General features: G+C 53.0%; 1 protein-coding gene across 4 annotated transcripts in view; it reads right to left on the bottom strand.

The window, feature by feature from the left end:
- LINGO3 (leucine rich repeat and Ig domain containing 3) overlaps positions 1 to 14240 on the bottom strand; it is a 39242-nt gene extending 25002 nt beyond the window's left edge. The window contains exon 1 of one of the 4 annotated variants that reach the window (XM_083422066.1): positions 14126 to 14240. The gene's annotated coding sequence lies outside the window, so the exon portion shown is untranslated. Of the gene's footprint in view, positions 1 to 229; positions 338 to 13753; positions 13798 to 14097 lie in introns of those variants that run through there. The other 3 variants (XM_083422068.1, XM_083422067.1, XM_083422069.1) reach the window with 3 other exon arrangements.
- Between the last annotated feature and the right edge of the window lie 1252 nt (positions 14241 to 15492).

Here is a 15492-nt window from a genome sequence, read left to right as displayed (position 1 = left end):
TATAAAAATCCGGCAGTTCATTGAACTTGTCTCCAACACACCCAGGTGGGGATGCTTGGAGAAACATAGGCCTTCAAGGACCAGGCAGACCTTCAGCTCCACCCAATGGAAGCCTCCAATTTCTCTCCCTCCTGTCCCCTTTGAAATCTGATGTTGCACACTTTTCGCTTTGAGAGGTTCAACACCTTTTAGGGAAGGAAGTGCAGGATTGGCACACAGGAAGACTCACCTTTTGTTGCATTCTCCAAGTGGAAGTTTTCATCTTAGGAAAGCAGGATGACAGAAGGGAAGGAAGGAGAGATGTGTTGGGAAGATTTCTGAATTGTTTTTTTTTTTTTTTTTAATGAAATCAGAGATGTTTTGAATGTAGGACACTTCCACGTCTGGGCCACAAAAGATACATGCCTCTTTGCCATCACAAAGTATCATTCTCAGGGTCTGTGAGCTGCCCCCCCCCCCCCCGCATCACTAAAAGGAAGATAGCAAAGCCCTCAAATGACTCTACAAGCTGCAGGCGAGAACAGATGTTCTGCCTGGGAGGTTTATCATGCCTGGAACTGATACATAAAATAGGAATGTGTTGCCAGGTCAGCAAAGCAGGTTGAGCTCCGTGGAGCGAATGGGCTGAAGCAGCCATGGACAGGCTTGTGAAATGGAGTCTGCATGGAATTATGAGTTAAGGCAGAGGGGCTCTCAGGCAGACAGCTGCCTGCTCTGCACCTCCCTGTCATGCAGGATTTGCCCAGCCAGAGCAAAGGGCGGAAGAAGCACCATCAGCATGCTCATCACGTACCACCCCCAGCCCAGGCGCATGGAGACGTATTTGGCGCATGGGCCTCTTTCTCCACATGCACCCCTCTAGCCACCCTAACTGGATTGTGCAAATTGCCCGATAGCAAATGCAATCAGCTTCCACCACTTATGTGAGAGGAGGAATTTGCTTTGCAAGCCAGCCTGAGCATCCAACACCTGTCTTCTGAAAACACTCACCGCTGAACTGACCAAACCTTTTATCCGCTTGACCACATACAGAGGAGCCCTAAAGCCAGATGAAGGAGAGGGTGCCTTTCTTTTTCCTATGCATCACAATCATTTATCCAGTCACTATAAAAACAAAGGAAAGTAAGACAACTCTGTGCTTATTTTCCATGCTTGGGGGTGGGGTGGGGGAGGCAGCCAATGTCTGCCAACATCCAGTAAGGAACAAAGGCAGCAGACTGAGAAGTTAGAGGAGGATTTGCATAAATCCATGCAAGAGCCAGCCTCAGATTTATGCTTTGGAGACAGCGCCATGGGAAAAGGCTTACTGAAATCAGGACAAGCCTTTTGGGAGTGAGGGATCCAGGCACTGCTTCTTCCCACCACCACTCTGATAAGAAAGCTCTGCAGCTTCAAACTGGAACCATCACTGAGGCACCAGAGATCCATATTGATCAGGATGTTTGAAGGGTGGGGAGGAGAACTAGGCTTCCAGTGGCCTACTTGTCGCTGGGTTTTGAAAACCTGCAAAGACACAACAGCCCTTCAAATTAGGCATGTGCTTTTTACAAAAATGCTTCCTTAAGTTTTTCTCTGCTCTGCTACATCAGGAAGCCCCCAGTTCTGATCTTGGTTCTGTCGCTAGGTGGCTGTGGGTTCAGCCCTTCCCTCTGCAATATGGGGGTAACATAACCCTGACCCACATTACAGAAAGGGGGAAACAGAGGAAGGTTTAAGCAAGAGCTAGTGGTGGGGTCCTCTCTGACAGGAGTGCCCAGCCAATTTAAGACACTGCTTCTGAGTTGCTGCTTTAATGGAAGGGTGTGTGTGTGTGCTCATGTGCCTCTCAGAGAAGCTGTGCCTTACTGACCAAGAGTAGGACACTGAGCACTCTCCTTTCCGCTTGCTGCAAGACTTCACACACACAAAACCACAAAGCCTTCCAGGCAGATGCCACCTTGGTACTTCTGGAGTGATGGAAGCAGACAACACAAAGGTAGCCACTTTGAGAGACCTGGACGGAGATCTTGGCCCTGGCAGGCCATGTTCCCCAGCTCAGCCAAGCCCCATGGCTACTTTCCTTTGTGGGCAAGCACATCCTTCCAGGATGTGGGGTCAAAAGGGCCTCCCTACCCAGAGCTAGAGGTGGCTACTGGCTGACATCTCCCAGCTGTGACCAGCAATGTTTCCAGAAAGTTGTGTTTGGGAGCCCCTAAGGTTGGAACTACATGCACTGCATAGTTTTCGCCCACAGAAGCGGATGCCAGGACGTCCCAGAGGAGTCAGCTGGCCACCCCCCAGGAAAGCAACACTCAGAGATTCTTCACTGGGTGATAGTTCTGGGAGGGGAGGAGGGTATATTTAATGCTAAGCATTCCAAAATACATTTGGCAGCCCAAGGGCACCTTTAAAGAGAGGTTTGCTTCTCATTCCCAGAATGCAACAAAATGTTGCCAGTTTCCCTAAGAATTGTTATCTGTGCTGGAGAACACATATATAGGCGATGGCTGATATAGCCTCAGCAGGTACCTCTGGTCAGGAGAAGAGCCTCCCCCAACAGAGCCATCAACTTGCAAGGAGGGGGTCCAAGGGGCAGAAAGGGATGTACTTAGGAGGGGGTGAATTTGGGAGCCAAGCTCAGCAGCTTCTGTGCTCCATTTCCTTCTGGAATGCTCTTCTTGACTACTAAAATAAAATTTATCACCCACCTTTTGACTGCAAAGTCTCCAAAGGTAGAAAGCAAACATGCCAAAATTTCATGAACTCCAGTAAAAACTAATTGGAGCAAGGGGGGAGGAATGGCTCTGTGGTCCTCTAGATGCTGTTCAACTACACTCTCAAAGCAGTGATTTTACATAAAGCAGTACAAATTATGCCTAGGCCCTAGAGTTGGACTCCCTGGCCTTTATGACCACCCGGAAGACAAGAACCAGGCAGCTGGTTACTGTTGCTTGAGTCAAGGAAACAGCAGATTAAGTGTGGCACATTTACTAACTTTGCCTGCAACACTGAATACTCTGCAGGCTCAAAAAGATTATTGATCATTAGCTCACGCTAAAGGCACCACAGAATTGCGGGACCCTGGCAAGGGTCTCCTGCCACGGGGCGGGGCGGGGTCTTCAAGAAGTCCCAGCCAGTCTAACTGTTAAACTCTGCAGTTTGGGCCTTGGGTGTGCAGCCACTGGGGGCCAAGCCTCTTGCCCAGGTTCCACCTTTTTCCTCTTCCTGCAGTGCAAGATTCTGCTCTCACTGCACTGACCTGATCCTGCATCAAAAGCCAAAAAGGAGCGCAGCAAATCCAGGTCAGGGCAAAGGTCCTGGCGCAGCCTTGCACACATCGGATGTTAGTGAAAAGAAGCAGCCTTTGTCCTCCCCTTGCAAACGCCCGTGGTTAGGGAGTCCTGCCCACCCCACACCCAGCACTGCAACTCAACAGCAGCCAAGGCCCACAACTCAGCAGGGCCCAGTCTCCGAAAGCCCACCCCAGGTCAAATGGCCAGTCTCAGCCATCCAGAATAAGCCTAATCCCTGGAGGCAGAGAGCTGGCCTGAGACAATGAATGGTTCACACATCCCCACAGCAAGCCTCATTCGGCCCACCCCACAAACTGCTTTCCTGCTACCCCCACAGCAAGTGCTCTAAGCCCTGACCTGGGAATTATTACTGAGGGAACAGGGTGCAAAAACACATTCTGGATTTCCAGGTCTCTCTTCAAGTAAGAGGAGCCACTCCTGGTGTCCCAAGCCATCCTTGCAATTTCCTGGCAGCCATGGTGGGATGGCGGGGAGCAGTTTCTTCCCCTGCTTTTCTTGTCCCCAAAGAACATTGGCTGCTGGTGGCCTGCTAGCTGCCGTCTCCAAGTGAGGCAGGGAGCCCAGAGGAGAGCCAGGAGGAGCATCCATAAGCAAGCAGTTTACAGCTCCTGATACTCGAGGCAGCGTGCTTTTCCACAGGCCTGCCGGCAGCTGTGCCTCCATGGATGTTTTGCAACTCCAAGAGCAAGATGGGAGAAGGTTTGGGCTGCTCCCACCAAGCTCAAGCTGTCCCCATTTCTTTCTCCAAGCCATTTCTAGGTTGTTTCTGAGGATCGCTGATCCAAAGAGACTTATAGAGTAAAAAAAGACAAGCAGCAACCACAAGGCATGGGTAACTATAAAGTCAATTACAAAAAAGAAAGGGAGAAAAGGGCAGTTGCTGAAACCATGGCAGATATCACAGCCAAGCCCCTCAGAGGACAGCAGCTGACCCCACAGAAGACCCTCGGGGATCGGCCTCTCCTGGCTCCACCATCTCCTCAGATAAAGGTCTGAGCCACCAGTCAGAGCATTTGGGGGGGGGGGGTTGTGGGGAGGCAGAGGACTACGCAGATCATGGCCACAATAGTCACAGCTCCACACACATTGCACACACCTGCGAGAGGCACCTGGATGCATCACGACCCAAGGACTGCCTGAGCCCTTGGAAGCCCACCACTGCCAAGGCCTGTGGCTCGGCTTGTCTTGCTCAGCTCCATTTTCTACCTCTTGCTTCCAGTGCTTCAAAGAGGCACCGCTGGTTCCCTGCCTGCTTTCCACATTTCAGCTCCCACCTGAAAACTGTCTCTCCTGCCACCGCTTCCTCTGGGAACATTCATCTGGAGGTGGCAGTTAATACCCAGCCTGCAATCAAAGGTGGAGTAAGAGGCATCACAATGAATCACAGAGCCATGGCTTCTGCCTCATAACACACACACACACACACACACACCAACATCCCTCCCCATCTCCCTTAGGGAATCCAAGCCTAATTGCTTTATGGGGAGGATCTCTGATACCGACTCTGGACTCTCCTTCCACTGCCGCCCTGCCAGAAAATGTCTGCTTCAGCTGTGCTTCCCCCCCAGCAAGTCCCAGGTGGGCTTTGCATCAGAAAGACCTGATTCAGGGGTCCAGCCAAGGAGATGAATGGGCTGGACAGGTGGGCTGGCTCTTTGGACTACCCCTTGGAGTGGTTGGGCCAGTCCTAAGGCCACTGCTCAAGTCCCCTCCATCACTGGAAAGATGGCAGCTGAACTGCCTCTCCCAAGGAATCGCACAGGCCTTGGGGAGGGGGACACTATTGCCTTGCAGTGAATGAAGTGAACCTCCCAGAGTTCACACCCACCATTTTCCAGAGGTGTAGCCATGTTGGTCTATTGCAGCAAAAGCACCAGGAGCCACGGAGGCTCCCTCCCAACCATGGGGCCATGGGGCACCTGCAGGGCCCCCCACCCCAGTCTCAGCACCCCCTGCACATCCTCAGCGCTGACCAGATAAGCCAGAGCAATGCTGACATTTCCACAGCAGTACCTAAAAGACCAACCAGTTTAACAAATCAGCTTTTGGCGGGGGATGAAGGTTTTCTGACAGCTGGCAAGTATTTGTTTCATACATTTAGTTACTGCAAATAAATGTAAAATACTTGGGAGTGCAAAGGATTCCAGGGTGTATACACCTAGGTGTAGAATGGAGGAAGAAATTAAAAGGAACTGACATACAAAAAATACAATCTGTCACCATTCACAAACCATCTAGCTAATTAACACCCAAAAACTGGAATAAAACCTGCTATCCTGATTCAGGCAGCGGATGATGGGACTTCAGTCTTGCAATTCAAGCCCCTGAAGTGATGCCCTCCCAAAGCTTTGCTGGTCTTTCAGGAGTCAAGGCTCTTGCCTGACTCAGCCTGCCCCCAAGGGCTGCTCATCATGAACATCTCTGGGCTGCTCCAAACTGCTTGGCGTAATGCTAGCTGGTTCTGGTCCTGCAAAGACTTGACTCCGGGTAGGAGGAGGAGGAACCCGCCCCCTGCCATCCCTCAGCCTGCGAGGGGAACATGGAAGGGGAAATGGAGACCAGAATAGCATCATCCAGTGACAGAAAGTATATCTGATTTTTCAGAAGCCTTTCTTCAGGTGGGCGTCAGCTTGACAGGCTCAGTGTGGCAGGGAAGGAAGGAAGGAAAAGAAAGGGGATGCTTGTTTGGCAGCAGACCCAGGACCTCTTCCCTGTACCTGCTGCCACAAACTGCCGAGAGAGGAGATGTGGTGGCAGGACCCATGCTCTGTGAGAGGGGGCAGGAGCCCCTCTGCCCACCTCCGGCTCCTGCAAAGGAGCTGATCTGCCTGCCTGCCTGCCCTTTCACCTTGCTGGAATCTGTAAGAAATGCAACTTGACAGGCAGTGTTCCAGCGTGGGAGAGCTGCTCTCCTCAGGCCTGGGGGGGCGTCTTTGTGGGGCCCCAAAGGAAGTGCTTTTAAAGTGCACTGATGTGATCAGAACAGAAAGGCGGAGAGAAGGCAGTGGGGGAGGCTGTGCCGGTGCAGGCTAGAGGCCTGGCTGTTGGGCAAAGGGAGGGCAGGAGGGCAGAAGTGTGAGGAGCTCATTCTACTCTCGAGTAGGACCCTGGCAGAGACACATGCCTGACTGGCATGTTCCCTCCCTCCTGGTTGATTGTTCGGGAGCTTCAAAAGCTTTCTTCTGCCCAAACATCACAACGACTGATGCCAACAGACATTGGCACACTTAGGGATCCGCAGAGTTCTTGCAGTCTGCGTAACAGACCTGAGCAACTCAGCATTTTGGCTAATCTACTTTATTTACAGGGACGTGGGTGGCGCTGTGGGTTAAACCACAGAGCCTAGGACTTGCCGATCAGAAGGTCGGCGGTTCGAATCCCCGCGACAGGGTGAACTCCTGTTGCTCGGTCCCTGCTCCTGCCAACCTAGCAGTTCGAGAGACTTCCGGGTTGGCGCTTCTGGTAATGGCGGATTTACTCTGTCTCGGAGGAATCTGCTCCTTGGAAAGAAGGGTCTGACCGCCACGGCGAGGCGGAGACCCGCAAAAAACCACGGACAGAAGAAGACCGTGGGCTTGGGATTCGGCAGGTACCTTTTGCACCTCCCCTACTTGCGGGAAGACCCAGTTTCGGTACTCCGGAGCGACGTGGGGTGAGCGGCGCGGTACATAGAATCAACCGCTGCTTTCAAGGAGTGAAGCCGCATAGCTGTTGCCAGAAAGTGCCGACTTTTCCTGTGGACATTTGGACTTTAAGCAAATATTCATAAGTAAATAGAAAATTGGACTACTAAACATTTGAATTTGGCATTTGAACGTGAAGGTCTAAACAGGAAGTCCGCCTTCCGTTTTGTAAAAAGATCAAAGATTATCTATACTTATAGATGGGAGGATAAGGTTTAAATGGATTAAGGTAAATAAGTGAGTAAGCAGTGAAAGATGGAAAGAATTTGCTGACTTAATTATTAACTGGAATACAAAAAGGGAGGTGGGAGGAGGTCGAGGAAACAAGTTATTGAAGGATGGAATTGGGAAAAATGGAATTGTTTCTTTTTTAAATGTTTTTGTTTTTTCTTCTGTTGGGGTGTGGAGGTGTGGTGTATTTTTTTAAAAAAATTTCTCTATCCTTGCTTCTTTCTTTTATTTTTTTTTATTGCATTTTGTCTTTTTCAATTTTTTCTGTATTTGTTAAAATTGGAATAAATATCATTAAAAAAACAACAACCTAGCAGTTCGAAAGCACGTCAAAGTGCAAGTAGATACATAGGTACCGCTCTAGCAGGAAGGTAAATGACGTTTCTGTGCGCTGCTCTGGTTCGCCAGAAGCAGCTTAGTCATGCTGGCCACATGATCCAGAAGCTGTACGCCGGCTTCCTCAGCCAATAAAGCGAGATGAGCGCCGTAACCCCAGAGTCGGTCACGACTGGACCAATGGTCAGGGGTCCCTTTAAGGTAAAGGTAAAGGTACCCCTGCCTGTACGGGCCAGTCTTGACAGACTCTAGGGTTGTGCGCCCATCTCACTCAAGAGGCCGGGGGCCAGCGCTGTCCGGAGACACTTCTAGGTCACGTGGCCAGCGTGACATCGCTGCTCTGGCGAGCCAGAGCCGCACACAGAAACGCCGTTTACCTTCCCGCTAGTAAGCGGTCCCTATTTATCTACTTGCACCCGGGAGTGCTTTCGAACTGCTAGGTTGGCAGGCGCTGGGACCGAACAACGGGAGCGCACCCTGCCGCGGGGATTCGAACCGCCGACCTTTCGATCGGCAAGCCCTAGGCACTGAGGCTTTTACCCACAGCGCCACCCGCGTCCCTTCAGGGGTCCCTTTACCTTTACCTTATTTACATATAAACACACACGGAGCACTGGAACACAGTAACACAAACATCCTGTCTCCGTCACTTCCCACACTGTGGAGTCAAAACATACACCGTCATGTGATAGACAACAATCCCATGACTGCAATCATGAAGCAGGAATTCTAACAAGAAAGTCCTTAGTGAGGGGGGAGGGTTGGCATCCTGAGACTAAGGACCCCACATGCCAAGACAGTGGGAATCCAGGGCCCGGACTTAAGAGGGGCAGAAGCCCGGCGAAAGGTGGATTTTGGGGAGCAGCTAAGTCCCCCTTGAGAAAAGAAAGTAAGTTCATTGGTCCTGTTCCAGAGCCACAGGCATGGCTGTGGCCTGCCGGCCTGCCTGCTGGGGGTACAGCTGTGGGCCAGATGGGCACCTGCATGCAGGCGCAGGCGCTCTGTGTCCCACGGGGACTCCTGCATCTTTTGCATGCTGGAAACTGGCACCTCCTGTTTCAAAGGCTGAGAAAGGAGGTGTCTCTGCCCTCCTCCCACACAGAGACTGGCAGCTGCCTATTCCCAAAACGGTACGAGTGGGGTGGATGGAACAGTGGAAGCAGCACCTCTAAGGGGTCTTTGGGGCCTCTGCTCAGGTGATGGTGGGAGAGATGCTCCTGAGAGTGGGGGCCCAAAGGCATGGCTGGGTGCTAGATGGCTCACGGATTCAGAGAAGTCACCCAAGGGGAGACCCTTGAGGGACACCATTGAATTGGTACTTTGTGCTCTGTGAAGGAAGGAGACTCTTTGCCATTTGGGATTGGGTGCCAAAGCCTGGGTTGCAAAATGGTTGGTTTTTGCTTTAGCAGTGGAGAAAGGATTCTGAGCAACAGTTTGCAAGCACTACGCTGAAAGGAGAGCTTGCAATCTCTATCACATTTGCCCTTCCAACAACCAGGTGAGGTAGACCATTAACCAACATCTCCACTTGGCCCATGAAGAAAAGGAAGCTGCCCCATGCACAGCATCCAGGTCCCACTTGCTCCCGGTAGACCAGGCTGGGGATCAAAGCCTCTCAGAGAAAAAACAGGGTGAGGTTCACAAGTAACTCAGAGCTCTTTGTCATGGCTAGCAGGGCAACACTTTGGGAAACTGCCATGCTGAAGTACAGCGGTACATACGCTTCAGGTGACATACGCTTCAGGTTACAGACTCCACTAACCCAGAAATAGTACCTCGGGTTAAGAACTTTTCTTCAGGATGAGAACAGAAATCGTGCAGCGGTGGCATGGCAGCAGCAGGAGGCCCCATTAGCTAAAGTGGTGCTTCAGGTTAAGAACCGTTTCAGGTTAAGAATGGACCTCTGGAATGAATTAAGTACTTAACCTGGGGTACCACTGTATTTGTTTTGTGAGAAGAGGTAAACTGCAAATAAACACTTTAAAAATAGCCTCCCATAAAGCTTAGGCAGTCATGGCCAAAAGTCAAATTGATGTTCTCAGCTGAGCCATCCATCCCATCCCTCCCCTCCCCTTCTTTGCAGCACTTTCACCTGATGTGATGCCTTCACTGTTGCTCTAAGCGGAGATTTGAAAGAGATATTGAGTCAATATGAAATCTAGTCTGTTTCCATCTCCCCCACTTCCAAGACACTTTTCTTGCAAACACTTGCTGGTCTCTTCCCAGACTTCTTCCTGACAGTAGAACTTCCTGACAGTAAGAGCTGTTCGACAGTGGAATTTGCTGCCAAGGAGTGTGGTGGAGTCTCCTTCTTTGGAGGTCTTTAAGCAGAGGCTTGACAACCATATGTCAGGAGTGCTCTGATGGTGTTTCCTGCTTGGCAGGGGGTTGGACTCGGTGGCCCTTGTGGTCTCTTCCAACTCTATGATTCTATGATTCTTATTTTTCAGAATACATTTTTTTAAAAGACACAATACTTGGACAAAAGCATAGGTCAAGGGAGCCGGCGTACAGCTTCCGGGTCATGTGGCCAGCATGACTAAGCCGCTTCAGGCGAACCAGAGCAGCGCACGGAAACACCGTTTACCTTCCCGCCGGAGCGGTACCTATTTATCTACTTGCACTTTGGCGTGCTTTCGAGCTGCTAGGTTGGCAGGAGCAGGGACCGAGCAACGGGAGCTCATCCCATCGTGGGGATTCAAACTGCCAACCTTCTGATCGGCAAGTCCTAGGCTCTGTGGTTTAACCCACAGCGCCACCCAACAAAAGCATAGAGGTCTTTAAAAAGTGCAAGACAAATTCATGGGGCAAGCAGGTCAGCCAGTGCTGATGTCAGCTGAAACAAGAGCCTCCCCATTCAGGGAGAGCTTAAAACTTCATGGCGAACCAACAACAAAGCAAGCCATCTTCCTTTGGCCCACCGTGATTTCTGCCAAGGCAAGTACTGGGCAAAGTGGGTCTTGGTTCTGAACCAGGAAGGAGCTGGTGTTCTCCCCACTCCTTGGTTCCTTGGCCACCTGAGATATCCCCCATCAGTGGGGGCTGAACTGGTCTAGGGAGACCCTCACTCAGATGGTGTCCACCACTGTGGTCTCCTTTATCCCTCTCCCCCACCAGCTGCCAGACCTGGGTGAGGTTCACTGGTGTTGCCCATGGCTCTTAGGAATAACGGAAGTGGCCTTATTCCAAGTCCATCTTGCTCAGCACTGCCAAAACTGACCGGCAGCAGCTCTGCTGGTTTTCAGCACTGGAAATCTCACCATCAGGATTGAACCTGGGATCTCCTGCATGCAAAGCAGAATGCCCCCCTGATTTGGATGCTTTAGCTGTGATTTCTGCATTGTAGAAAGTGGACTAGATGACTCTTGCAGTCCCTCCCAATTCTACAATTCTATTATTCTAAGGCAGAATGAAGTACAAACAAGCAGGAAATGGCCTCCTCCTCCTTTGTGGCCCCAGAGCTGCAAGCCGGCTTCCGTACAGAGGAGCCCCCTAAAGCTGCCCACTGCGGGGGTCCTATATCAGGCTTGCCTCTGCATTGCCTCATTTCTCCAGACCACACCAAAAGATTTCCCAAAAAGCAGAAGCAAGTAGAGACATCACCTTGCCAACAAAGGTCCATATAGTAAAAGCTCTGGTTTTCCCAGTAGTGATGTCTGGAAGTGAGAGCTGGACCATAAAGAAGGCTGATCGCCGAAGAATTGACGCTTTTGAATTCTGGTGCTGGAGGAGACTCTTGAGAGTCCCATAGACTGCAAGAAGATCAAACGCATCCATTCTTAAGGAAATCAGCCCTGAGTGCTCCCTGGAAGGACAGATCGTGAAGCTGAGGCTCCAAGACTTTGGCCACCTCATGAGAAGAGAAGACTCCCTGGAAAAGACCCTGATGTTGGGAAAGATGGAGGGCACAAGGAGAAGGGGACGACAGAGGACGAGATGGTTAGACAGTGTTCTCGAAGCTACCAGAATGAGGGAGGCAGTGGAAGACAGGAGGGCCTGGCGTGCTCTGGTCCAGGGGGTCACGAAGAGTCGGACATGACTGAACAACTAAACAACAAGTCCTCCAGACTGCGAGGAGCACAAACCAGCCATGGAAATACCTCACCGGATGGATCCACTCAAGCCCTCGCTCTCCCCTGCTTCTAAATACCAAACACAGCTTCATCCAGACAGGCCTGTCTCTTTCCAGGCTTACAAATTAAAAGGGGACTTCTCAGCAATGGGACACCCAAGCAACAGAAGCGATTAGCGAGCAAAAAACGATGCTGGGGTGTTGACAGCTAGTGATCCAAAGAAAAAAGCCACAAAGCATCTCAGGGAGGAGGTGACAGGAATCAGAGGAGAAGAGGCCGTCTCTGTAGCAAAAGCCTAAGGGGGCAAAGGAAGGCTGCTCACGGCACTTCCTTGGAGATCAGACACAACTCAGGCAATCTGCAGTGAGGGCTCTGGAGGGTTCCCCGGCCCCAACTCCGCCATGGGCTCTCCCAATCTCCACCAGAGCAGTAGCTCTGAGGAAGCCACACACAGCATCCTGAACAGCTCTTTGCACACCAAATGCAGCTTCTTATCACCAACAGTAACACTCAGGCTTGGAGTCAACAAGCTCTCCTGGAAGAGAAGTGCTTGCTCGTTTCAGCTGAATCAGTTTCCAAAGGAAGCTGCCAAAATAACCTGGAAAGCTGGACAAGTTGCCAAATGAGAAACAAACCCAAGGCCATCTTCTCACCATTAGAGCAGGTTGGCAGCCCTCAACACTGGAAGGTGCTAGTCCAGGACCACTGGATGTGGAAAGGAAGCCAGAGGAAGCACTTGGCCAGGTAAGGCCGTCAAAGAGGCAGGAAATGAAGACCCTGAGCAAGAACAGTGACAGCAGCAGCATCTACCAAAAGGCCAGAAGGCACAAATATTCTCCACTGGGGAACAGGAAACCAAACATCTGTTCCAGCCTTCAGTTAGAATGTGTGGGGGTGGGTAGGTAGGTTGGAAGGTATGTATAGATGCAGAATAAAAAAGCAGCCATAAATATCTTTATCAAGGCATCTTAAAATGAAACTTGGAGGGAACCATCTGTGCCCTAATTCACAATTTGCATGCCTCACAGGACTGTCTTGCAGCTCTTTATAAGTCACAGGGATTCACAGGGACTCTCACACATGCACCTTCAAAATTCAGTCTTAAATGAAGAAGGGAAGCCACCAGGACTCATGAACATCAGCAATTCAAACTCGACCAGAGGGTCTGATGACTTCCTAGTTCAAGTTATTCTAATTGCAGAAAAACCACAATCACCAAGAGGCTTGTGGCAGGCAGTTCAGGATGACTGATATACTGCAGGAGAGGGGTTATGGGCTGTACGGGGAGGGGCACGTCCTGCTCCTTTTGGGGGTTATTGTCCACTTTTGCCCCCCCCCCTGCTCTCAGCTCTCACCTGTGGCTCCTGGAAGGTGTCTGCATGTGACAGAGGTCACAATTCCAAGAACGGCCTGGGGAACACAGTGGGACTTAGGGAGGCAAGCATGCAAGCAAGCAAGCAAGCAAGCAAGCACCATGTTGATGATATTGGGCGAGTCTGGATCAGGGCAGATTGTGCCCAGCTGTGACCCCCTCAGTGCACAATTCACAGAGGTTCCACACAGATTAGAAACCGTTACTGAAGAAAAGTGTGTGCGTGTGTGCGCTCACCCCCAGCACAAGGGGAGAGCTCCCCTTTCACGTCCGCAGCACAGACTTGCTCAAGACGAGTCAGGAGCAGGACCCAGGAGTTCTGTCTCTCCTCTCCCTCCCCATCACACCGCGTGCATTGGAGCGCACGAGACGCCGCATCTGTGCACAACCATCTGTGCGCAGGGAGAGAACAGACCAAGTCTTTGCAAGGGGAAGGGGGAGGCGCTCAAAGGAGGCAAGAGGGTCCTCGGTCGGAACAAATGGCAGGGAGCATCTGGAAGACCAGAAGAGCCCTGCAGCAACCGAAGGAGGCCACAGGAGGCCCACTTCGGCCAGCACCCTTCATCCCTGGGACGCCTCCCAGCAGGCACGAGGGCAGCGGGCAGGCGGCCCTTTCCTCCCCGCGGCTGCGCCGTCGCCTCTCCTCCGGCGAGCGCCCCCTTTGAAGCGTGGCGACGCCGCTCAGGATCGCGCCGTTTAAGAAGAGCAGGAGAAAGGAGCGCCCGACCTGCGTTGCTCGACCGGGGGAGCAAGGCGAGGCCGCGCCAAGTCGCAGGGACGCAGATTCCCCACGGAGGTCCCTGGGAACCTGACCGCAGCACCGCGTCCTGCTCCCGGCAGCGGACGGCACAAAGCGAGGCCTGGACAAGGCGGCACCGCGCTCCCCGCTCTCGCCGCGCCGGGGCTTTTCTCCTCTAGGCCGCTTGCTAAGTCCGCTTCTCCGGTCCAAAGAGCCGGAGCCGCTGCTTCCAGGCCCTGTCCGAGCCCCGAGTTGTGGCCTCACGTCGAGGAGCGCCTGTTGCTGGGGAAGGGGCTGCATCCCCCTCCGCCGCCGCCGCCGCCGCCGCCGCCGCCTCGCTTCCTTCCAGGAGGCCCGACGGCTCTCCCGCCTTCCCGCCCCCGCCCGCCCGGCCCTACCTGGGCGGCTGCTCCCCGCCGGCGCCTCCAAGCCCGGCCCGCTCCGCTGCGCCCGGCCGGCCGGCCTGCCACTCCGCCTCGCGCTCCACGCCGGGCAGCTGCAGCGGGGGCGCGCGGCCGCCGGGCTGAGCGCGCCCCGGAGCCGCCGCGCCGTCGCTCGCGAGTCCCTCCGAGAGCCCTCGGGAGGCGGCGCGGCGCCCGGGGAAGGGCCGGCTTCCCACAAGCACGACGCTCCGGAGCAGGATGGGGGGACCGGAAAGACGCAGCAGGGCGCGCGCCCGGAGGACTTGGTCGGCTGGGGGGGGGGTCTATAGGGCATCAGTGGCAGTCAGAATTCTGCCCGCCCCCCCCCCCCATTTGATCCAGATTTACCCTCCGGGGAGAACGAGCCTCGTCGGCAGGAGCCCGCCCTCGCTCCGCCCTACGGAAAGCAAAGCCAGTGCAGCAGGTTGGACTAGATGCCCCTCGAGGCCATTCTGTGATTGAGCTCTGCCCCCGCCTTCCCAGCCCCCCAAGTGGACTTCCTGTGGGCCTGTGCTGAGAAATGGAAGCAAGCTTTAGGCAGAGGGGGCCAAGCCAGGGGGATGAAGAGAAGCCGGGAGAGCCGGCCTGAGGCCTGAATTAGCGGGGGGGGGGGGGGTGCGTGAGAATAAATCATTCAGAGATATTTGCGCCCGAGAGTGGGGTCAACATGGGCTGCTTCTAATTAAAGTCCATTTTGGGGGCTCAATCCGGACCCAGTGGCAGTTTATTTCTTGGGGTCAAATTCTAAAAAAAGCTCAACAACTTCGGGGTCAACAACTGCAACCCTAAAAAAACTCAACAATTTTGGTCTGCCCTCACTCATGTTCACGTAATCAAATCTAGCCCTCTTTGAAAAACGTTTGGGCACCCCTGCTTTAGGATAACTGGGTCCTAGTCAGCCCCACGCCCGGGCACAGTGCCATGACAGGGAAGGCTTACAGGGGCACCGCTCACTGCTTGGCTGAGTCACCCCCAGGGCTTGTGTAGTGGGCGAGGTGCCCTTGCCCCCAGACCAAGCCAGATGAAGGGATGCAGGCATCACCCGCTGGATCTTGCAGAACTCGGAGCCGGTGGTGCACGGGGAATGAGCAAAGTTAGGTGGGGGGCAGGAGATAGGGCAGGCCTGAACCAAACTGTGCTGAGAAAGAAGCCCTGCCCTCTGAAAACAGACACTTGGCCGCTTCTCCCTGACATGCTGGATTTCTACAAGAAGGGACCTTTCCCCTCTTGCACAGGGGAGCATTTAGGTGGAGGCCCAGGGAACCTCTTCCAGTTGAGCCCAAGGCCTTGTGCTGCTTTTTGTGAAAGTGTGGGGAGGTTGTGGTCTCTGTGGATAGCAAGGG

The sequence above is a fragment of the Podarcis tiliguerta genome (assembly GCF_965153285.1).
Source record: "Podarcis tiliguerta genome assembly, chromosome: 18".
Classification (NCBI taxonomy): Eukaryota; Metazoa; Chordata; class Lepidosauria; order Squamata; family Lacertidae; genus Podarcis; species Podarcis tiliguerta.
The sequence above is the reverse complement of the archived record's forward strand: the minus strand, read 5'-3'. Positions and strand labels throughout refer to the sequence as shown.